The following is a 22,125-nucleotide window of genomic DNA, read 5'->3' as shown; positions in this document are numbered from 1 at the left end:
CATGTATACTATGTACGTGCATGCATACTATGTATGTATGTTTGCATGTATACCGTGTTAGTATGTATGTATGTATACTGTGTGCATGTATACTGTGTGTGTGTGTGTGTGTGTGTGTGTGTGTGTGTGTGTGTGTGTGTGTGTATGATGTGTGCATGTAAACTGTACACATGTATGCTGTGTACAGTATGTGTGTGTATGTCTATGTACAGATGCTGTGTGTGTGTGTGTGTGTGTGTGTGTGTGTGTGTGTGTGTGTGTGTGTGTGTGTGTGTGTGTGTGTGTATATACAGGTTGAGTATCCCATATCCAAATATTCCGAAATACGGAATATTCCGAAATACAGACTTTTTTGAGTGAGACAGAGATAGTGAAACCTTTTTTTTTTTGATGGCTCAATGTACACAAACTTTGTTTAATACTCAAAGTTATTAAAAATATTGTATTAAATGAACTTCAGACTGTGTGTATAAGGTGTATATGAAACATAAATGAATTGTGTGAATGTACACACACTTTGTTTAATGCACAAGGTTATAAAAAATATTGTCTAAAATGACCTTCAGGCTGTGTGTATAAGGTGTATATGAAACATAAATGTGCTTAGATTTAGGTCCCATCACCATAATATCTCATTATAGTATGCAATTATTCCAAAATACAGAAAAATCCAATATCCAAAATTCCTCTGGTCCCAAGCATTTTGGATAAGGGATACTCAACCTGTGTATGTATATATATATATATATATATATATATATATATATATACACACACACACACACACACACACACACACACACACACCTTGTGCAGTGTGCTGGCTGCTCAATTACAAACACACACTCGTACGGAACCCCCCCCCCATGAAAATCCTGCGTTTGCCACTGATACCATACAGTAACAGGGTGCGTAGTCAGCTGAGTTAGCATACATTGCCTCCGTGTCCCTTACAGCAGCACCAGTCCCGGCTCCCGGCAACGTCGCACATCTGCTGTAATTAGGATGCGACACTGCCACAGCCTGACAGGGGAGCCGGGAGAAGAAAGCAGGCTTTGCTGCTGTGAGGTGGGTGAACGTCAGGGGACAGGTAGATGCTGAAAACAGGACGGGGGACAGAGAGCATAGGCGTAGGAACGGGGGGGGGGCAACTTGACCCCCCCCACACAAACATGATGCGTCGCCCCTTTCTGTACTAGCCGGCTCTCTCAATTGGTGATGTATTACTGGGAGGAGGCATGGCTGTGGGCCACGCCTTCTCCCAGTAATGCATCACCATTGAGGAGACAGCTGGGTATTACAGAAGAGGGGACACTGCACCCTGCTTTGGATGCCGCCCACGGGGATGCAGAGGTAAGCGCCCCCCCCGCACTAAAGGAGAGAGACCAGCACCACAGCGAAAGCGGAGGGGAGGGAGGGGAGGGTGTTTGAAGGAGAGGAGATCGGCACCACAGCAGGGGCGCCAGAATGAAATTCAAACTTGCCCCCCCAGCGTGAAATCATTCTGACGCCCCTGACAGAGGGCACTATATTAAAAACACACTGGCAGGAGCTGAGGGGTATATAACAAAAAATAAAAAAGGAGGAGCACTATAAGAAAAAAAAAAAGCAGGTGGACCACTCCAACAAAAATGGGGACTATACAAAAAATAATTACAGAAAGGGACGCTGTAACTAAAAACACACTTGCCCTGTCCCCTACCAGGCCTGTCCCCGCACACATGCCCTGTCCCCGCACACTCACCCTGTCCCGTACCAGGCCTGTCCCTGCACACTTGCCCTATCCCCTACCAGGTCTGTACCCGCACACTCACCCTGTCCCCTACCAGGCCTGTCCCTGCACACTCACCCTGTCCCCTACCAGGCCTGTCCCCGCACATCGCCTTGTCCCCTATCAGGCCTGTCCCTGCTCACTCACCGTCCCCGCACTCTCATCCTGTCACCCACTGCCCTAGTACTCCATGCCCCCAGCGTGATGAAAACGAGGGCGTGACGCATGGGTATGGCATTCTCTGTGAGGCCAAACCCCTTGTTACAATGCCACACTCTTTTCACAGGAGCACATGTGCCGAACTTCCCCCCCCCCCCTTCCTTCCCCTATTGTGGTACCCCCCGTCATTTTGTTCTGGATCCGCCCCTGTATCACACTGTATGCTGCACAAGCTCTAGATTTAAAAGGATCATAACCACTGACCTGCAGATTCCTTTGACGTAAGCTACTGTACGAAGTTTTGTTTTTCTCCTATAAGTTGGGGACTTGTGACGTTTCCTGATAGTGATCCTGCATGAATTCTGTATGGGCGGCTGTGCACATATTACATACCCTCCAACTGTTTTCAAATTTCCCAAACAATGGAGAGAGTATAGCTCTCTTCCAAGTTGGAGGGTAACCCGCACCAAGATATAATTATACACGTAATATGTATGCTAGGGATACCTTTACATAGAATAATGCCACTATCACTATTGAGTGAATAAATCATGGAACATCAACAAGGTAATTATAGGTGCTACCAACTGATTTGGGTCAGGATATAAAGTCAAATCCCCAAAGGGAGGGGAAGGAAAAAGAAATCAGTTATTTGTGCGGTGCACACAACCCAATATCTACTATATTAAAATTAATTTCTTTATTGATAATTCGTTAAAATCCCTATATTGTTCGCATATGTAGGCAAAAATGCCACATTCAATGTTTATTGTATATATATATATAATAGAAATAATTCTTTCAGACTAGTATTGTCCTAAATTGAGAATCAAGCGAGGTAATAAAAGATAGTAAGGAAAGTGAAAAAGAATGAAAATAAGTGAATAAAGATTAAAAACAAAGCTGATGTGTCGAGTGCATTTTGTATTCGTACTGTATGGTAATCCTAATATGCGTGGACCGTGCTAATTCCTGCTATGTTATACTCAAAAACAAACGTTCTCACTAGGAGATCTGTGGGTAATTGAATCCAATAAAATTCATTGATAAGTATACATATATTTATAGATAACTGTAGCAGAAAATAGATGCTGTGTTTAAATAATTATTGGGGATTCCATAAGATCTTACCCTTGGGATATTGCATATTATGCCTGCATGGTTAGGTTACTGAAAATAATTTATTATGTACTTTATTATTGTGCAGCAATTATATATGAGGTGAAATCCAAATCTTTTAATGTGACAACTGGAATTCTTATACTGCCCACATCTTGTGTTATAACGGCACAGTTGCCTAGAAAGTACTGGCAATATAAACTGTGAATCTGCTGTATGATACTATTAATATAATATCACAAGTTGTTAAACCACCATATTATGTTTTCCACATGATCTGCAGCTCAAAAGAACCTAGGTATGGTCAATTAATTCAGTAATTGGGGCTAACAAGAGCACCTGTATGATCATATAGTGCCACGCTTAATATAGTATGCACAATATATACGTGTCAATGTGCAGTCTGTAGTTATAAATGGTGCCTCTGTAGTCAAATTGTTACTTTCTATTGCTAGTATTGCGTAGTTCACAGTGTCATTATTGAGGTCTCTATTTAAATAAACCCGTATATGCATTTAGCATTAGACATATAGAATTATTAATCACTGCAGCTGCACCGCATAATTCAGAGTATCAAAACGGTTATTTCATATATGGTAACCTCATATGTTATAAAGCTGAGTAAGCATATTTAATATACCATTAGGTATCCACTCTAATGGTTCTTGTTTAGTAGAACACGTCAGTGGGATATCAGCAAGGAGAATTCTTAATTCCTATAGCTGCTGCCATAAAATTGGCAGTGCCGTTATTGATTTCTTATTCCTGAAGGTCACATATGATTTGCAGCAAGACGGGCAGTTGCAGTAGGTGCCTTTGTAATCAAATTGATGCTTTCTACTGCTGATATTACGCAGTTAACAATATCCTTATTAGGGTCTCTATTCACATGAACCCATATGTTTATATATTAAGCATAAAGCAAATAGGATTCTTAACCACTGCAGCTGCTCCCGCTCATAATATCTTCACAAATGTTTCGTATATAGTAACCTCATATATTATAGAGCTGATCAGCATATATGATATATTAACTCTAATGGTTCCTAACTGATACAACACGCCAGTAGGATGTCAGCAAAGGAAGTTATTAATTCCTATAGCTACTGCCGTGAGATTGGCAGTGCCGTCATAGATTTCTTATTGCTGACAATCACATATAATTTACAGCAAGACGGGCGGCTGCACCGCTAGTCTAGAACGCTGTTTAAGGCTAATTATAGCAATACCCCTAAATACGGTGCACACATATGTTAATAGGACATTTTGTTAAATATTTATATTTTGCACATCAGACACATTAGCTCAAGGCCAATGCACATTTCGCTCATAGGCTTCCTCAGGGCACTATAGTAATCAGCGCCCGCCGGACGTGACATATTTATGGGAGCCGCAAATGAAAACGGACCAATAGCTCCCTGGATTTGTGTTTTTTGAAAAAGGAAAACGTTACTTCCCACTAGTCATGTGGACTCCTCTTTGCAATGATCTTAAACGGCAGCACCAGCTATCAATCAGACAGAATAATAGGATTGCATTGTGAGTCCTATACTTTTGAAATAGACTGATCGTTCACCCTCCAAAAACAAGAAGACATGGAAATTGGATTAATTAAGATATAATAGTCTCCAAATATGGATATTTCGTTCTATATATATTGTCATATATCCATCTGTGTTCGAATAGATAAACATGTAGTTGTCAATATATACTAATGTAATTTTAAGTATAAAATCTGAAACTCTGTGCATGTGATCTGTTTGCTTCAATTAAATAAACCTCTATATTGTCACACATACTGATGTTATGACATTGATTGCTTATTATTCTTATGTTAAATAAGCTTTTGATCACCTAACATTTAAGCTGGTGATCCTATATGTGGGGATCATTACAAGATAGATCCCATGGTTTCAATAAACCTCTAAATAATACGTTCCAGATCCCATATATAGTTCCTATACTATGGGATCTCAATATCTCATTTTCAAATAATGTGTCACATCTCAGGAATAAATTATCAAGTATATGAATTCGGACTATTAAAGCATATCGTACAATCCCTACATATATGATCCATATAGGGCTTTATGTATAGGTTGACAGTGTTATAATTTCACAGAATTAATTATAACACTGTCAACCTATACATAAAGCCCTATATGGATCATATATGTAGGGATTGTACGATATGCTTTAATAGTCCGAATTCATATACTTGATAATTTATTCCTGAGATGTGACACATTATTTGAAAATGAGATATTGAGATCCCATAGTATAGGAACTATATATGGGATCTGGAACGTATTATTTAGAGGTTTATTGAAACCATGGGATCTATCTTGTAATGATCCCCACATATAGGATCACCAGCTTAAATGTTAGGTGATCAAAAGCTTATTTAACATAAGAATAATAAGCAATCAATGTCATAACATCAGTATGTGTGACAATATAGAGGTTTATTTAATTGAAGCAAACAGATCACATGCACAGAGTTTCAGATTTTATACTTAAAATTACATTAGTATATATTGACAACTACATGTTTATCTATTCGAACACAGATGGATATATGACAATATATATAGAACGAAATATCCATATTTGGAGACTATTATATCTTAATTAATCCAATTTCCATGTCTTCTTGTTTTTGGAGGGTGAACGATCAGTCTATTTCAAAAGTATAGGACTCACAATGCAATCCTATTATTCTGTCTGATTGATAGCAGGTGCTGCCGTTTAAGATCATTGCAAAGAGGAGTCCACATGACTAGTGGGAAGTAACGTTTTCCTTTTTCAAAAAACACAAATCCAGGGAGCTATTGGTCCGTTTTCATTTGCGGCTCCCATAAATATGTCACGTCCGGCGGGCGCTGATTACTATAGTGCCCTGAGGAAGCCTATGAGCGAAATGTGCATTGGCCTTGAGCTAATGTGTCTGATGTGCAAAATATAAATATTTAACAAAATGTCCTATTAACATATGTGTGCACCGTATTTAGGGGTATTGCTATAATTAGCCTTAAACAGCGTTCTAGACTAGCGGTGCAGCCGCCCGTCTTGCTGTAAATTATATGTGATTGTCAGCAATAAGAAATCTATGACGGCACTGCCAATCTCACGGCAGTAGCTATAGGAATTAATAACTTCCTTTGCTGACATCCTACTGGCGTGTTGTATCAGTTAGGAACCATTAGAGTTAATATATCATATATGCTGATTCAGCTCTATAATATATGAGGTTACTATATACGAAACATTTGTGAAGATATTATGAGCGGGAGCAGCTGCAGTGGTTAAGAATCCTATTTGCTTTATGCTTAATATATAAACATATGGGTTCATGTGAATAGAGACCCTAATAAGGATATTGTTAACTGCGTAATATCAGCAGTAGAAAGCATCAATTTGATTACAAAGGCACCTACTGCAACTGCCCGTCTTGCTGCAAATCATATGTGACCTTCAGGAATAAGAAATCAATAACGGCACTGCCAATTTTATGGCAGCAGCTATAGGAATTAAGAATTCTCCTTGCTGATATCCCACTGACGTGTTCTACTAAACAAGAACCATTAGAGTGGATACCTAATGGTATATTAAATATGCTTACTCAGCTTTATAACATATGAGGTTACCATATATGAAATAACCGTTTTGATACTCTGAATTATGCGGTGCAGCTGCAGTGATTAATAATTCTATATGTCTAATGCTAAATGCATATACGGGTTTATTTAAATAGAGACCTCAATAATGACACTGTGAACTACGCAATACTAGCAATAGAAAGTAACAATTTGACTACAGAGGCACCATTTATAACTACAGACTGCACATTGACACGTATATATTGTGCATACTATATTAAGCGTGGCACTATATGATCATACAGGTGCTCTTGTTAGCCCCAATTACTGAATTAATTGACCATACCTAGGTTCTTTTGAGCTGCAGATCATGTGGAAAACATAATATGGTGGTTTAACAACTTGTGATATTATATTAATAGTATCATACAGCAGATTCACAATTTATATTGCCAGTACTTTCTAGGCAACTGTGCCGTTATAACACAAGATGTGGGCAGTATAAGAATTCCAGTTGTCACATTAAAAGATTTGGATTTCACCTCATATATAATTGCTGCACAATAATAAAGTACATAATAAATTATTTTCAGTAACCTAACCATGCAGGCATAATATGCAATATCCCAAGGGTAAGATCTTATGGAATCCCCAATAATTATTTAAACACAGCATCTATTTTCTGCTACAGTTATCTATAAATATATGTATACTTATCAATGAATTTTATTGGATTCAATTACCCACAGATCTCCTAGTGAGAACGTTTGTTTTTGAGTATAACATAGCAGGAATTAGCACGGTCCACGCATATTAGGATTACCATACAGTACGAATACAAAATGCACTCGACACATCAGCTTTGTTTTTAATCTTTATTCACTTATTTTCATTCTTTTTCACTTTCCTTACTATCTTTTATTACCTCGCTTGATTCTCAATTTAGGACAATACTAGTCTGAAAGAATTATTTCTATTATATATATATATACAATAAACATTGAATGTGGCATTTTTGCCTACATATGCGAACAATATAGGGATTTTAACGAATTATCAATAAAGAAATTAATTTTAATATAGTAGATATTGGGTTGTGTGCACCGCACAAATAACTGATTTCTTTTTCCTTCCCCTCCCTTTGGGGATTTGACTTTATACCCTCCAACTGTACCTTTTTTATGGTCTGTACCTGCCAAAAAGGTCTTTGTACCGATTTCTCTAACATCCTAAGTGGATGCTGGGGACTCCGTAAGGACCATGGGGAATAGCGGCTCCGCAGGAGACTGGGCACAACTAAGAAAGATTTAGGACTACCTGGTGTGCACTGGCTCCTCCCTCTATGCCCCTCCTCCAGACCTCAGTTAGAATTTTGTGCCCGGCCGAGCTGGATGCACACTAGGTGCTCTCCTGAGCTTCTAGAAAAGAAAGTATAAATAAGGTTTTTTATTTTCAGTGAGATCTGCTGGCAACAGACTCACTGCTACGAGGGACCGAGGGGAGAGAAGCGAACCTTCCTGCTTGCAGCTAGCTTGGGCTTCTAGGCTACTGGACACCATTAGCTCCAGAGGGATCGAACACAGGCCCAGCCTTGGTCGTCCGGTCCCGGAGCCGCGCCACCGTCCCCCTTGCAGAGCCAGAAGCAAGAAGACGTTCCTGGAAATCGGCGGCAGAAGACTTCGGTCTTCATTAAGGTAGCGCACAGCACTGCAGCTGTGCGCCATTGCTCCCCATGCACACCACACACTCCGGTCACTGATGGGTGCAGGGCACGGGGGGGAGGGGGGGCGCCCTGGGCTGCAATAAGAGTACCTTACTTGGAAAATTACCACATAATATAGCCATTAAGACTATATATGTGTAAAATCCCCTGCCATAACTTCCATAAAAAAGCGGGAGAAGTCTGCCAAAAAAGGGGCGGAGCTACCTCCCTCAGCACACTGGCGCCATTTTCCCTCACAGCTCCGCTGGAAGGTTGCTCCCAAGGCTCTCCCCTGCAGTTTCCAGACTCCATAGGGTAAAAAAGAGAGGGGGGGCACTAAATTTAGGCGCAATCAGTATAATATTAGCAGCTATAGGGGAAAAATCACTGTGTGTAGTGTGAATCCCTGCATTATATAGCGCTCTGGTGTGTGCTGGCATACTCTCTCTCTGTCTCCCCAAAGGACTTTGTGGGGTCCTGTCCTCAGTCAGAGCATTCCCTGTGTGTGTGTGCGGTGTGTCGGTACGGCTGTGTCGACATGTTTGATGAGGAGGCTTATGTGGAGGCGGAGCAAGTGCCGATAAATGTGATGTCTCCCCCTGCGGGGTCGACACCTGAATGGATGGACATGTGGAAGAAATTACGTGACAGTGTCAACTCCTTACATAAAAGGTTTGACGACATAGCAGATGTGGGACAGCCGGCTTCTCAGCTCGTGCCTGCCCAGGCGTCTCAAAAGCCATCAGGGGCTCTAAAACGCCCGCTACCTCAGATGGCAGACACAGAAGTCGACACGGATACTGACTCCAGTGTCGACGATGATGAGACTAGTGTACATTCCAATAGAGCCACCCGTTACATGATTACGGCAATGAAAAATGTGTTGCACATTTCTGATATTGCCCCAGGTACCACAAAAAAGGGTATTATGTTTGGGGAGAGAAAACTACCAGTGGTTTTTCCCCCGTCTGATGAATTAAATGAAGTGTGTGAAGAAGCGTGGGCTTCCCCCGATAAGAAACTGGTAATTTCTAAAAAGTTACTAATGGCGTACCCTTTCCCGCCAGAGGATAGGTCACGTTGGGAGACATCCCCTAGGGTGGATAAAGCGCTCACACGCCTGTCAAAGAAGGTGACACTACCGTCTCCGGACACAGCCGCCCTAAAGGAGCCTGCTGATAGGAAGCAGGAGGCTATCCTGAAGTCTGTTTAAACACACTCAGGTATTATACTGAGACCAGCTTCAGCATGGATGTGCATGGAGCTGCGTGGTCAGATTCCCTGTCAGAAAATATTGATACCTTAGACAGGGACACTATATTGCTAACCATAGAGCATATTAAAGACTCAGTCTTATACATGAGAGATGCACAGAGGGATATTTGCCGGCTGGCATCTAAAATAAGTGCAATGTCCATTTCTGCCAGGAGGGGTTTATGGACTCGGCAGTGGACAGGGGATGCAGATTCTAAAAGGCACATGGAAGTTTTGCCTTACAAGGGTGAGGAGTTGTTTGGGGATGGTCTCTCGGATCTCGTTTCCACAGCGACAGCTGGGAAGTCAGCATTTTTACCCCATGTTCCCTTACAGCCAAAGAAAGCACCGTATTATCAGGTACAGTCCTTTCGGCCCCAGAAAGGCAAGCAGGTTAAAGGCGCGTCCTTTCTGCCCAGAGGCAGAGGTAGAGGGAAAAAGCTGCAGCATACAGCCAGTTCCCAGGAACAAAAGCCCTCCCCCGCTTCCTCTATGTCCACCGCATGACGCTGGGGCTCCACAGGCGGAGCCAGGTACGGTGGGGGCCCGTCTCAAGAACTTCAGCGACCAGTGGGCTCGCTCACGGGTGGATCCCTGGATTCTACAAGTAGTATCTCAGGGGTACAAGCTGGAATTCGAGACGTCTCCCCCTCGCCGTTTCCTCAAATCTGCCTTGCCAACAGCTCCCCCGGACAGGGAGGCAGTGCTGGAGGCAATTCACAAGCTGTACTCACAGCAGGTGATAGTCAAGGTACCCCTCCTTCAACAAGGAAGGGGTTACTATTCCACAATGTTTGTGGTACCGAAACCGGACGGTTCGGTGAGACCAATTTTAAATTTGAAATCCTTGAACACTTATATAAAAAGGTTCAAGTTCAAGATGGAATCGCTCAGGGCGGTTATTTCAAGCCTGGAGGAAGGGGATTACATGGTATCACTGGACATCAAGGATGCTTACCTGCATGTCCCCATTTACCCTCCTCACCAGGAGTACCTCAGATTTGTGGTACAGGACTGTCATTACCAATTCCAGACGTTGCCGTTTGGTCTGTCCATGGCACCGAGGGTATTTACCAAGGTAATGGCCAAAATGATGATACTCCTTCGGAAAAAGGGAGTTATAGTTATCCCGTACTTGGACGATCTCCTAATAAAGGCGAGGTCCAGGGAACAGTTGTTGATCGGAGTAGCACTAGCTCGGGAAGTGCTACAGCAGCACCGCTGGATCTTGAATATTCCAAAGTCGCAGCTGGTTCCTACAACGCGTCTACTGTTCCTGGGAATTGTTCTGGACACAGAACAGAAAAAGGTATTTCTCCCGGAGGAGAAGGCCAAGGAGTTGTCATCTCTAGTCAGAGACCTCCTAAAACCAAAACAGGTGTCGGTGCACCACTGCACGCGAGTCCTGGGAAAGATGGTAGCTTCTTACGAAGCAATTCCATTCGGAAGATTCCATGCAAGGATCTTTCAGTGGGATCTGTTGGACAAGTGGTCCGGATCGCATCTTCAGATGCATCGGCTGATAACCCTGTCTGCAAGGACCAGGGTGTCTCTACTGTGGTGGCTGCAGAGTGCTCATCTTCTGGAGGGCCGCAGATTCGGAATACAGGACTGGGTCCTGGTGACCACGGATGCCAGCCTTCGAGGCTGGGGGGCAGTCACACGGGGAAGAAACTTCCAAGGACTCTGGTCAAGCCAGGAGATTTCCCTACACATAAATATTCTGGAACTAAGGGCCATTTACAATGCCCTAAGTCAGGCAAGACCCCTGCTTCAAAACCAGCCAGTACTGATCCAGTCAGACAACATCACGGCGGTCGCCCATGTAAACTGACAGGGCGGCACTAGAAGCAGGATGGCGATGGCAGAAGCCACAAGGATTCTCCGATGGGCGGAAAATCACGTGTTAGCACTGGCAGCAGTGTTCATTCCGGGAGTAGACAACTGGGAAGCAGACTTCCTCAGCAGGGCACGACCTCCACCCGGGAGAGTGGGGACTTCATCCAGAAGTCTTCCAGTTGATTGCAAACCGTTGGGAAAGGCCACAGGTGGACATGATGGCGTCCCGCCTCAACAAAAAGCAAGAAAAATATTGCGCCAGGTCAAGAGACCCTCAGGCGATAGCTGTGGACGCTCTAGTGACACCGTGGGTGTACCAGTCGGTTTATGTGTTCCCTCCTCTTCCTCTCATACCCAAGGTACTGAGGATAATAAGAAGGAGAAGAGTAAGTACTATACTCAATGTTCCGGATTGGCCAAGAAGAGCTTGGTACCCAGAACTTCAAGAAATGCTCTCAGAGGACCCATGGCCTCTACCGCTCAGACAAGACCTGCTGCAGCAGGGGCCCTGTCTGTTCTAAGACTTACCGCGGCTGCGATTGACGGCATGGCGGTTGAACACCGGATCCTAAAGGAAAAGGGCATGCCGGAGGAAGTCATCCCTACGCTGATCAAAGCCAGGAAGGATGTGACCGTAAAACATTATCACCGCATATGGCGAAAATATGTTGCTTGGTGTGAGGCCAGGAAGGCCCCAACGGAGGAATTTCAGCTGGGTCGATTTCTGCACTTCCTACAGTCAGGGGTGACTATGGGCCTAAAATTGGGTTCCATTAAGGTCCAGATTTTGGCTCTGTCGATTTTCTTCCAAAAAGAACTTGCTTCACTGCCTGAAGTTCAGACTTTTGTTAAAGGAGTGCTACATAGTCAGCCTTCTTTTGTGCCTCCTGTGGCACCTTGGGATCTCAACGTGGTGTTGGATTTCCTAAAGTCGCATTGGTTTGACCCACTTAAAACCGTGGAGCTAAAGTATCTCACGTGGAAAGTGGTCATGCTGTTGGCCTTGGCTTCGGCCAGGCGTGTGTCAGAATTGGCGGCTTTGTCATGTAAAAGCCCTTATCTGATTTTCCATATGGATAGGGCGGAATTGAGGACTCGTTCCCAATTCCTGCCTAAGGTGGTGTCAGCTTTTCATTTGAACCAACCTATTGTGGTCCCTGCGGCTACTAAGGACTTGGAGGATTCCAAGTTGCTGGATGTAGTCAGGGCCCTAAAAATTTATGTTTCCAGGACAGCTAGTGTCAGAAAAACTGATTCGCTATTTATCCTGTATGCACCCAACAAGCTGGGTGCTCCTGCTTCAAAGCAGACGATTGCTCGCTGGATCTGTAGCACGATTCAGCTTGCACATTCTGCGGCTGGACTGCCGCATCCTAGATCAGTGAAATCCCATTCCACGAGGAAGGTGGGTTCTTCTTGGGCGGCTGCCCGAGGGGTCTCGGCTTTACAACTTTGCCGAGCAGCTACTTGGTCGGGGTCAAACACATTTGCAAAATTCTACAAGTTTGATACCCTGGCTGAGGAGGACCTAGAGTTCGCTCATTCGGTGCTGCAGAGTCATCCGCACTCTCCCGCCCGTTTGGGAGCTTTGGTATAATCCCCATGGTCCTTACGGAGTCCCCAGCATCCACTTAGGACGTTAGAGAAAATAAGATTTTACTCACCGGTAAATCTATTTCTCGTAGTCCGTAGTGGATGCTGGGCACCCGTCCCAAGTGCGGATTGTCTGCAATACTTGTATATAGTTATTGTTTAACTAAAGGGTTATTGTTGAGAGCCATCTGTTGAGAGGCTCATTTATTTTTTATACTGTTAACTGGGTATAGTATCACGAGTTATACGGTGTGATTGGTGTGGCTGGTATGAGTCTTACCCGGGATTCCAAAATCCTTCCTTATTGTGTCAGCTCTTCCGGGCACAGTATCCTAACTGAGGTCTGGAGGAGGGGCATAGAGGGAGAAGCCAGTGCACACCAGGTAGTCCTAAATCTTTCTTAGTTGTGCCCAGTCTCCTGCGGAGCTGCTATTCCCCATGGTCCTTACGGAGTCCCCAGCATCCACTACGGACTACGAGAGATAGATTTACCGGTGAGTAAAATCTTATTTTTTGACAGTCCAAATTAACATTGAAAGTATAGGAAAGGGGGCGTGGCCACATCACTTTTACCCATGGCCACGCCCCTTCCCTAATTTGTACCGGTTTTCATGTGTAAAATGTTGGAGGGTATGATATTATAATGTATATTTGGGACTTGTATAAAAAATGACAGCTTACTCTCTTTACAATACTGTAAATTGTGACTAGTGCAGTGATATACTTTGTGAAACACTATTATGATCTGTCCAGGAGTGTAACCAGAACTTTGTGGGTCCTATAGCAACATATTGTAGGGGCCTCTGTCCCAGTGATTCCAGAGCTACCCCTCTCTGCAGCAGTTGTTAATTTTATGCCCCATACAGGGCCGGTTGGAGCGCTATCAGCGCCCCGGGCAGGCAATGGGGGCGTGGCTTCATACAGGGGGCGTGGTCAGTTACGCCCCCTGTACAGTATGAGCGCCGCTGAAATGATGTGCGGTGCGCGATGACGTCATCGCGCACCGCACAGCAGAGGTCCTCTCCACGAAGGGAAACTAGACGCTACACGTCTAGTTCCCTTCGTGGAGAGGACCTTTGCTGTGCGGTGCGCGATGACGTCATCGCGCACCGCACAGCAGAGGTCCTCTCCATGAAGGGAAATTATACGCTACGCGTCTAGTTCCCTTCACAGCGGGGGGCAGCGGGACAGACCGGGCAGCGGGGGGCACAGCAGCAGCGGATCTTGCCGTGGTGCGGCGCCCTCCGGATGGCGCCGGCGCCCTCCGGAAGGCGGCGCCCCGGGCAAAAGTCCTGCTTGCCCGTGGCAAGATCCGCTACTGGCCCCATAATAGTGCCGGTTATGGAACAAAGAGTTGACAGTCAGAAGGTCAACAATGTCTATGTTGACACCAAATGGTCGACACACACAAGATCAATGTGTCCAAAAGGTCAAGATGTTGACACGGAAATGGTCAACAGATGAAAATGTAATCATGCATTTTTGATGTTATTTTGTTGTTAAGATTTCCCTTCCGGCACCTGGACCCCCCAATTAGTGCACTGCGTTGGGATGGACTGGGGCTGCCTAACAGCCCTGGCGGAAAAAAAGGGCAGTGGTTCCGGGGGCCCGGCCCCCATGTCTCATTATGCCAGGTGGCCGAGCAGAGGTGGAGCTGCTTAGTCAGCCCCTGTCTATGGCCCTAAAAAACAAATCTTTCTCTAATGGGCAAAACCATGTGTACTGCAGGTAGGGCAGATACAACATGTGCAGAGGCAGTTAGATTTGGATGGGTTATTTTTAAGGATGAGTGGGTTCGGTTCTCCGAGAACCAAAAAACCCCTCTGAACTTCACGCCCTGAGCCCGTATCAGAGCCCGGCTCAGGACATCCCGCCAGACTCGGAAACCCGAACGAGGCAAAACGTCATCATCCCGCTGTCGGATTCTTGCGGGTTTTGGTTTAAGGGGCCTCGCGTCGCCGCCATTTTCACTTCAGCCCTGGAGAGTGTAGTGAAACGACATGTCTCCTCAGTGTCTGTGCGGGAAAGTGGTGTGGCACGTTGTGCTGCATCAGTCCAGTGGTGGTGTCTTGTGCTGCATCAGTCCAGTCACAGTGGTGGTGTCCTATGCTGCCATAAATCCAGTACTGCTGTATAAATCCAGTCCAGTGCAGTAAGCCTTCGGCTCTCTGGTTCCATCGCCCCCAGACTCGCGGTGCGCCCCCGCTCCCAGCAACCATCCCCATGACTCGAGACATGTACCCACATGTCATGCGGCATGCCCCCTGTGATGCGCGTGTGCCCCCATGACGTGCGCGCGCGCGCGTTCATAATTGCCAGGGCCGAATTAAGGCCCCAGTCCATCCCTGAGTCCAGTTGTGGTGTCCTGTGCTGCATAAATCCAGCGCTGCTGCTGTATACGTCCAGTCCAGTGGTGCTGTGTTGTGCTGCATCAGTCCAGTGGTGGTGTCCTGTGCTTCCATAAGTCCAGTGGTGGTGTCCTGTGCTATCGTAAGGTCAGTGCTGCTGCTGTATAAGTCCAGTCCGGTGGTGCTGCCGTATAAGTCCAGGGGTACTGCCGTATAAGTCCAGGGGTACTGCCGTATAAGTCCAGGGGTATTGCTGTATAAGTCCATTGGTACTGCCGTATAAGTCCAGTCCAGTGATGCAGCCGTATAAGTCCATTGGTACTGCCGTATAAGTCCAGGGGTACTGCCGTATAAGTCCTGTCCAGTAGTGCAGCCGTATAAGTCCATTGATACTGCCATAAAAGTCCAGTGGCACTGCCGTATAAGTCCAGTGGTTTTGCTGTATAAGTCCAGAGATACTGCCGTATAAGTCCAAGGGTACTGCCGTATAAGTCCAATCCAGTGGTGCAGCCGTATAAGTCCAGTGGTACTGCCGTATAAGTCCAGGGGTACTGCCGTATAAGCAAAGAAACGTATTTAACCAATTGGATAATTGCTTCGGTGCAAACCCAGAGACTCGTCTCCAATAGCTGCTGCTATATAAGTGTCAAAGTCAGAAAAATATCCCTATACACGCTGCCATATTTGCACCTCACGCTGGTCCGCGCTGCGCATGCGTGCGCTTTCCCGTGATAGCGCATACCCGCTGATGCGTGCACCCGCTCGCATCGGTATGCGTATTTACGGTAAAGAGTATGTAGTCGTAGCGTGCGACCCAATCGTTACATATTTTCACAATTAATGTAGTTTGTAGACCATGGTCCCTTTGATAGATTCTGAAAGTTTGGTTAATATGGAATGTCCCTGAACGGAGGAATCCCTCTTTGTATTGTGCTAAGGGTCTAACAGGAATCATACAGCAGTGTTTGGTACCCATCGGAAGAGTATTTAAATAGCAATATTCCGGTGTTGGTTTGGAGCGTATTAATCGCTCGTGCGGATAGTTATGGACATAAGAAGTTTATGTCCATTTCTATTATTTACTCATGCTCAGGTATGCGGCGGGAAACCTAGTTTCCCACCCACCTGAGCTGTTTGAAATCGTTACAGCCCACCTGTATGAATCACCCTATGACCTTTTGTTATAATGCGAAGCCGAATTCCTGCGTCCAATGGACAATGAGGTTGTAGGGACCATTAGATTGCATTGTGTGAGTAGCATAAAAGACGGGCCTGTGGCATCCAGCTTTCACTTCTCATCAAACGGTTCTCATTGCTGATAATCGGGAAGCTGGATGTCCAGAGGCGCATGCGATCATACCCTGTGTGCGTAAGTTTTTCTCCGTAATCATATTGTCTTACTGTGGGCCAATCTCTCTCTCTCTCCGTCTCTCTCTCTCTCTCTCTCTCTCTCTCTCCTTTCTCTTTCTCTCGTATCTCCCATTGACTAATATTGTATTGTATTAGATCAGCATAGTATTGTATTGTATTTCTTGTATAGTTATTCGGTTAGGAAGTCTCTGTTATATTGTAGTGTATCATTTGTACTGTGATTCTTTTTGCAAGTATAATAGTTATAATACAGATAATAGGCTTTGGACCCTAAACCAGTATCCGTGTATTTCCTATAGTTTTAAGTGTTCACTTGAGCGTCGGTGACGCTCAAGCAGCTTTGTAGTTAGTCAGGTTACACAAGGTTGCACTTACACCCTGTATTCACATTAAGGTATTCTGTGTATTTCATTGATAAAAGGTTTAGACATAAAGGTATAGCGTTGTGAGCGTCTGCGCCGCTGGTGATCTCCTCGTGGTCTCGAGCGTCCGCTACGCCATAGCGAATCATTACTCTAGTCATCACCAATAACGTGCTGTCCTGTGATCACTGGGCCGTGAGCGAACGTGACGCTTGAGCGTCTCGCCTACGGCTAAGCGATCGTTACGCAACTAGCGTACCCTTACGGTACTTCTTAAGTAAACAGCGTACTGTGTTCTTAGACTTCATTAAGGGTTGTTTATACGACAAAGGAATTTAGCATTGTCATAAGAATAGTCAATTCAGAAATAGCATGGACAAATGGAAATAAAGTAGCAGCGATATTACAAACACATACAAACTGTTGTCATAGTAAGTTTGTTATAGTTTTAATAGAATTCAATAATAAAACAACAATGATTTAAAGGTGTGTGAATTAAAAAGAAATGTCAATCATAATGACTGATTACTCATATAGGAACCTAGTAGTGTCCCGTACAATTTTGCAGACCTCAAATATATAATCATCCACATGTGATATGGCTTTCAAGGACCCTTAAGCAATGATAATGTACACTGTTCGTGGAGGTAACATTACCAAAGGAGGGCCGCTGGAGGAAGATCTGTAGCTCGGTCCAATTGAACTTGTTTGGAAATAAAGCTGTCCTCTCTAGTGTGCGGTATCCAATGCAGGCAAATCTTTCAAAGATGGCAATGAATCAAATGTATTGGTGGTGTCCATAAATAAAGGTGTCCTATCAGGTCCGTTGATGAAGCAGGATTCAATTAGAGGTGTCTGCTGATGGATTAGTAGAAGTTCCAATAGTGTTAGGGTCTCCTGCCCTGTGCTGCCACGTCGTCATGGCAACCGGGAGGCAAGTGCTAGCGGAGTAACCTGAGAGCAGCTGATACTCCGGTTCGGGTCTTTTGCTGTGCAGTGGTTACAGGCTCTGTGCACGGCAGGGGATCCGGTGCTTGTTTTTGTGCTCACAGTCTGTGAGGTCTGAGTGCGGCGTGGACAGCACCTGCTATATAAACCCTCTTCTCAGGTTAGGCAGATTCTGCTGAATCTTTGTTGGTTAGTCAGTTCCTGAAAGTTAGCTAGTACTGTGTAACTTTGTATTTGCTTGTTGCTTACTGTAAATAGGCCTTGGGATCTGGTACTACACTCTGCCGATCCAGACCTAGCAGTAAGACTGGAGTCAGCCGTTTAACCTGCTGGGGTTCTTTTGCTACTCTGTGAACCTAGCAAGTTTGCGGCTGTATTCTCAGACTTGCCTGCCAAAATCCTTTCTCACTGTGCAAGGTGTCCAGGTGTCAGTTTAGTGGCAGTAAGCTGAACCGGTGCACTGCAAGTGAGGACTAGGATTGTGGGGACTCTCCTTGTGTCTATTATTCCATTTCTAACCAAGGAGTTTACTGCCACACCCGTTGGTAACCCTTTAGGGTTTTGCTGTTGCCCTTAGCAACAGCATTTCGGGTTCTCTACGTATTAAATCACAACATCTCGCTTCTTTCCATCTGAGCATTCCTAATACTAGGGAGACACCCAGTTTCTTAGCCTTTGGGCTTCTCTGTTCACTTTGTGTTTATTTTTTTACTCTATCACCTTCTGTGTATGTAATGTCATATTCCCCAGTCTGTCTGTGAGTTCATTTGTTTTGCATCCCTCTCCGTTCAGACACCAGTACATTCCTGCTGGCACTGGTGTGCATAACATATTCAGCAGCCTAATACTCCTGTTGAAATTTCGTGGGAATATGGAGCATACCCCTCAAAATACTTTGCAACAGGTGGTCGATCAGGTGCAGGTCCTGACTCGACAATTTAATGATTTGTCCATTAAAATGCACACCTCGCAGGCCGCTGGCGGAGCTCCCGCAGCAGCAGCAGTAGCAACTTTAGGGGTTAAGGAGCCGAAAGTAAATCTCCCGGATCGTTTTTCTGGAGATCGCTCGCAGTTCTTTTGTTTCAAGGAGAGCTGCAAGCTATATTTCCGGCTTAGGCCTCAGTCTTCTGGGTCGGAGATTCAGCGGGTGGGCATAGTGATTTCCTTGCTACAAGGAGACCCACAGGTCTGGGCATATGGGTTGCAGCCTGACTGTCCGTCGCTTAAAAGTGTTGATGCTTTTTTTACGGCACTGGGCATGTTGTATGATGACCCTGACAAGATGGCCTCAGCCGAGGCTCAGATTTCCATCCTTAAGCAAGGGCGACGGCCAGTTGAGGTTTATTGTACGGAGTTTCGGAGGTTGGCCCATGATACCCAGTGGAATGACCCAGCCCTGAGACACCAGTACCGAAGAGGTCTTTCTAACCAGATAAAAGACCAACTGGTACAATATCCCTTGCCTGATAGCTTGGATCAGCTCATGCAGTTATCCATCTGGGTGGATAGACGGCTGAGAGAGCGTAGGCTTGAAAGGGAGGCCGAGGTTTCCTTCTTTCCCAAGGGAACCTCAGACTCTGAGGAATTTTCCGAGGAGCCTATGCAGATTGGGGCTACCCGCCTCTCCTCGCATCAGAAGACGCGGAGGAGACAGCAGGGTTTGTGTTTGGAATAAAGGTCATGTGGGAATAAAGGTACTGTGGGAATAAAGGTCATGTGGTAGTATCATGCCCAGAAAAGCCAGAAACCTTCAGGGCCTGAGGGTGATGGGAAATATCCTGTCAGGCCAGAAGTCAGAATTTCCCAAGAAGACTTTTATCATTCCGGTGACCTTGAAGGTCCTCGGTCAAACTGTCAAGACTGAGGCCTTTGTGGACAGTGGGGCCGACGGGGTCTTTATGGACCGCCAATTCGCCCTGGAACACTCTGTTCCCTTAGTACCCTTGGCATCAGAAATTGAGATCTGTGGGTTAAACGGGGAACCATTATCCCAGGGTAAAATTACCTCTTGCACTAGCCAGATTTCTTTGTTTATTGGAGCCACACACTCTGAAAAATTGTCCTTTTATGTGACTGTCTGTACTTTTGCCCCATTGGTGTTGGGGTTACCCTGGTTAAGGGTCCACAATCCTCAATTTGACTGGGTCTCTGGGGAGATTCTTAGTTGGGGTACTGATTGTTTCAGGAGTTGCTTGAGCCTTCCAGTCAGGCTTTCGCAGCTAAGTTTGCCAGGATTGCCAGGATGTTATGCACATTTTTCGGACGTGTTCTCCAAAAAAGTTGCAGAGGTACTACCTCCCCATCGCCCCTATGACTGTGCCATTGATTTGTTGCCAAATGCTAAGCTTCCCAAGAGCAGGTTGTACTCCCTGTCACGTCCTGAGACTCAGGCTATGGCAGAGTACATTCAGGAGAACTTGGCTAAGGGATTTATCAGACCTTCACAGTCTCCAGTTGGGTCGGGGTTCTTCTTCGTGGGTAAAAAGGACGGTTCGTTGCGACCCTGCATCGACTTCAGGGAATTGAACCGTATCACGATTAAAAACTCATACCCACTGCCTCTCATTTCGGTCTTGTTTGACCAGCTTCGTACTGCCACCATTTTTTCTAAGATTGACTTACGCGGTGCGTACAATCTAATCCGAATAAGAGAGGGGGATGAATGGAAGACTGCCTTTAATACCCACTCAGGGCATTATGAATATTTGGTGATGCCTTTTGGGCTCTGTAATGCCCCGGCAGTCTTCCAGGACTTCATGAATGATGTGCTCAGGGAATATTTGGATAGATTCTTAGTTGTATACTTAGATGACATCCTAATCTTCTCCCATTCCCTGGAGGAACATCGGAAGCATGTACGCTTAGTCCTCCAGAAACTCAGAGACCAACGGCTTGGGGCGAAGCTGGAGAAGTGCGAATTTGAAGTTTAGCAAATCGCATTTCTAGGATATATTATCTCCCCAGAAGGTTTCCAAATGGAGGGTTCCAAGGTACAGGCAGTCCTGGATTGGGTGCAGCCCACTAGTTTGAAGGCGCTTCAGCGTTTTCTGGGCTTTGCGAATTTTTATAGACGATTTATCGCTGGATTTTCGTCTATAGTGGCGCCCTTGGTGGCACTCACTAAGAAAGGGGCGGATGTTGCTCACTGGTCTTGTGAGGCCAAAGCGGCTTTTGCCCGTCTCAAAAGGGCATTTGTCTCGGCCAAGGTGCTGCGACACCCAGATCCAGAGTGTCCTTTTGTGGTGGAGGTGGATGCCTCTGAGATGGGTATTGGGGCAGTGCTCTCTCAGATGGGGGTGTCTGATAATCGCCTTCATCCCTGTGCTTACTTTTCCCGTAAATTTTTGCGTGCCGAGATGAATTATGACGTGGGTAACCGGGAATTGTTGGCTATTAAGGATGCACTCGAGGGGTGGAGACACTGGCTTGAGGGGGCTAAGTTTGTGGTCTCAATTCTCACCGACCATAAGAATTTGGCATATTTAGAGTCAGCGAAGCGCCTCAATGCAAGGCAGGCACGATGGGCTTTGTTTTTTGCTTGCTTTAATTTTTTGATAACATATCGCCCTGGGTCAAAAAACATCAAGGCTGATGCGCTCTCGCGGAGTTTTGCTCCAATCCAGGAGACCACCGAGGAGCCATTGCCCATTGTGTCCCCATCATGTATTAAAGTGGGCATTACCCAGGACCTCTTGTCATTAGTCCTTAGAGCACAGGAGCAGGCTCCTCCAGACCTTCCGGTAGGTCTTTTGTTTGTGCCTCCTAGGTTAAGACAGCGAGTGTTCCTGGAATTCCATGCCAAGAAGTCGGCAGGTCACCCGGGTATTGCCAGAACTCGGGAGTTGCTATCTAGGGCGGTCTGGTGGCCCTCGGTGGCTAGGGATGTGGATCAGTGGGTTCGGGCATGGGACATCTGTGCCCAAAATAAAACTCCTAGAGGGGTTCCTGTTGGCCCATTACATCCACTCTCTATTCCATCTAAGCCATGGACCCACATTTCAATTGATTTTGTGGTGGACTTGCCCAAATCCTCGGGGATGACAGCCATCTGGGTTGTCGT

The 22,125-nt window shown here is 45.4% G+C and overlaps 1 long non-coding RNA gene across 2 annotated transcripts in view; it reads left to right on the top strand.

The window, feature by feature from the left end:
• Positions 1–22,125, top strand: part of LOC134943710 (uncharacterized) — a 119,480-nt gene that overhangs the window by 426 nt on the left and 96,929 nt on the right. The window lies entirely within an intron of this gene.

This window comes from Pseudophryne corroboree, chromosome 7, assembly GCF_028390025.1.
Source record: "Pseudophryne corroboree isolate aPseCor3 chromosome 7, aPseCor3.hap2, whole genome shotgun sequence".
In the NCBI taxonomy this organism is placed as follows: Eukaryota; Metazoa; Chordata; class Amphibia; order Anura; family Myobatrachidae; genus Pseudophryne; species Pseudophryne corroboree.
The sequence above is the reverse complement of the archived record's forward strand: the minus strand, read 5'-3'. Positions and strand labels throughout refer to the sequence as shown.